This window comes from Lygodium microphyllum, chromosome 8 (genome assembly GCF_053477565.2).
Source record: "Lygodium microphyllum isolate KBCC chromosome 8, Lygodium_microphyllum_v1.1.10, whole genome shotgun sequence".
Lineage (NCBI taxonomy): Eukaryota > Viridiplantae > Streptophyta > Polypodiopsida > Schizaeales > Lygodiaceae > Lygodium > Lygodium microphyllum.
The window spans coordinates 93,015,428-93,018,861 of record NC_141142.1 but is presented as its reverse complement, the minus strand read 5'-3'; the positions used below and the strand labels follow the sequence as shown (position 1 = coordinate 93,018,861).

At 42.2% G+C, this 3,434-nt stretch overlaps 1 pseudogene; it reads left to right on the top strand.

The window, feature by feature from the left end:
* The first annotated feature begins 1,182 nt into the window (after positions 1–1,182).
* On the top strand, positions 1,183–1,767 carry LOC148032608 (protein phosphatase EYA pseudogene; annotated as a pseudogene).
* The last annotated feature ends 1,667 nt before the right edge of the window (positions 1,768–3,434 follow it).

Here is a 3,434-nt window from a genome sequence, read left to right as displayed (position 1 = left end):
CCTGTTCGTGGGAGCATCCGAGACTTGGGGCAAGCTTACAATGAGTCCTCCACTGAACCAGATGGTAATCAGGACTCTAGTGATAAGGTCCCTGATTTTGTTGAGACTATGATATACTGTCCAAACGAGGCCGTTCGTATGGTTGGTCGCTATGCATCGAAGGAGGAATGGATACATATGGAAACATCCAAGGATTTCTTATCAATAAAGATTTTAAAGCACACATTACAATTTGGGACTTCAAAAGAAAGAGATCAAGGGGACAAGTGTGTTATGAATAACATACTTCAGTTTATTCAAACATTTGTTTGCTGAAACATACACGTGTGAAAACAACAATGAATCAAGGTTTGCTACCCATGTTTATGGAAGAAATCTCATCTTTCTTAAAGAAGGATTTGAATGGCAAAAGGGGGGGGGAAAAAGTTCATTGAATCCAGGACCTCCCCGTGCTCGAAATGGGAGAGCTATTTTTGAAATGGGTTGTTATTCTTGGAAAAGGAGGGCATTCGGGATGACTCTGCGGAGGATAAGAGCGAAGGAGTAGAGCGCATCACTGTGGGGAGGACGGGAGCAGAGGTTAGAGAGTATCAAGGAGAGAATGATCAATTTATGCACTCCACCTTCATGCCATCGCGTCCATCGACAGTCGGGATACTCACATCTTTCGTGTTGGAATCGACGATTCAGAAGGCACGGCGCGTTTGGAACATGAGAGCTGCACCTCGCTGAAGGAGGGACTTCTCTGACGGGAATTTTGGGATGGAAATTGACGAAAGGAGCTGCTGGTTCTGTGAGAGATGGCATTGATCAGAGGCACCACACACAGCAAAGACGGCACTCTGATCGATAGTCCCTGCTCTTCGTGGTGTGCTCACTGTCTGCTACAATACCGATGCCAACGGCATTCTGATTGTTTCCGTTGAGGATAAGACGACGAGAAATCTGAGAAAAAGAACACGGTTAGTTGAGGCACGACAGAGGGGATCATGCCGTTTAAGCTGCTGATCTGACTCATGTCAAAGCTCAAGAACAGCGATCTTATTCCAGAAGGTAACCATCCATGTCCGGCAAACGGATCTTTGTGACAATAAACGAAGTCTGTGGATCAATCTGATATAATACACATGGGATGAAAATCAGTTGCTTCATGCTTCGGATCGTGGCTTGAACACAGCTCCAATGGTCTCCAGAGTCTATGTCTGAGATCTGGATGAGACTCTGATTATCTTTCAGACTCTATCGAATGGGAAGTATGCAGAGCAGTTCAAGGGGCTCAAGGACTCGCGCTATGGCATCAAACTGGGCAGGCGCTGAGAAAAACTGATCATTGAAGTGTGTGATGATCATTTCTTCTACGAACAGATTGAGGACTACAATGAACCCACACTAGAGTCTTGGAGAAAGTATGATGATGGATTGGATATCTCAAATTATGACTTTGCCTCTGACGGCTTGAATGAAATTCGCGATGAAGCTAACAATAGAAAGCTTGCTTACCGGCATCGCCATATCTCCTACCTTTACAGCAATGGTCTAGACTCTTTACTTGGTGCAAAACAGTTACAGGAGTGGCATGAACTTTAAGAATTGACCGATGCCTACACTGATGGATGGCTCACATCAGGGAGGAGAATTTTGCAGCAATGTCTAGAACCATCCCATGGAGGCGATTTACTGATTCAGGAGAATGCTAGCATATGCAGTGCAACCTCTTCTGTGAATGTTCTGGTTACCTCATGGGAATACCATGATGACAAGGCCTGATTCAACTGAAGATTCTAAACCAGCAACTTTGGAGTTTGCAGGTTGCATTGCAATTTCTGGATGTCATAAAAAGCTGCGCTCTTCCCACTCAACTCTCCTTTCCTTTTATTGTATAAGTTGCTCAACAGCTTTTGGTTCTGTACTTCTGCTTATATGAACTGTGAGGCTTTTTGCTGTATCTTGTCACATCAGGTCATGAGCAACTCAAAGCAAACTTGAATCAAAAGAATGTATAATGGGGTGTATGTTTGTGAGAGAACGCTTAACTTCTGAACAAAGCTTAATAGATTGACTCTATTTAGGAGTTTTGAGGTACAGGCAATTGAAATACATGTTTCAGGAATTATGATTGTGTATAGGAAGCTTACATGGAAATTATGGGAAAGATCAATATCTGAAATAGCAACTATTGGCTTTCAAAGACACTGAATATTGTGTTAGTGCCAAGGATTCTAGGTGTTGGCCGTTGAGTAATCGAGGAGGAGATCGGAATAGGCAATATAGTTCTTTGCTTTTGATGACATCCAACATTTGAGTTCTTCTTGTTAGCCTCATTTCTTGCTGTACCTTGAACCCTGTGTTCTGCAGCCCTTGCGCGATCTCTTTGACAGCGGTGGATGGGCCATAGGTCCGTCCTACAGATGGGTGGTCCCAGTTGGCTGGGAACTTTTCTCAAATCACGATGGACAGTTAGGAGATCATCAAGGAACACGATCAACAATAACGTTGATCTAGAGTTATAATTGATCCCGATTTACGCTATTTTAGGGGAATGGAATGGGACTATGCCTTATAGCAAAGAGATTGAGCTTCGCATCCCTCTCGTTTCCCATTCTCCTTGAACCAAGTGTAGTGTGAATCTGCTTCAAACCTGGCGTTTCTGCATAAAGTAGTTCGCTTGGGTTCGACACTAGTTGCCATCAGGAAATGACTAATAAGAAAAACCCTAATTCAGGTCGGGGTCCTAAGTGGGAACGGATGGAATACTTCCGCTACGTGGCAGACGTGGAAAGCCCTAGATCGCAAACCCTATAACCTTCCATGGGAATGCCGGGCGGAGCTTTCTAGACATCCTTTCCGATGGATTGCCAAGACGTGTCATGAAGATAGCATGTGGACACCTTATAGATCAAGACCCCACTTTTCAAGTTGATTGGAATAAAATAGTTGTAAATAACTAGAATCCAATAGATTCATTGTCTTATGCTGATGGATTTATGTTTTATGAGAAAAGGTTATGTGTAATTGTTCCATTTAGATCTTTTGTATTGTACAAAATTCATTGTCCCCCATATCAAGACCATAGAGGTATTATTTCCACTTTATGTATATTGCTTGAAGATTTTTACTGGCCACAGATGGAATTTGATTTTTCTAACTTTGTATCTAAATGTCTAATTTGTCAAAGAGTTAAGCGACACCATAGTAAGCAATATGGTTTGTTAATGCCTTTACCAATTCCAGAACGACAATGGGAACATATTTCAATGGATTTTATTACTGGTTTGCCTAACACTCAACCTAATCATGATATGATTTGGACTATTGTAGATCGGTCTAGCAAACAAGCATATTTCATTCCATGCAAGAAAGCGTTAACTGCATCTCAAGCTGCTCAATTATTTTTTAAAACTATTTTCACTAACCATGGTTTGCCAAAAGTTATT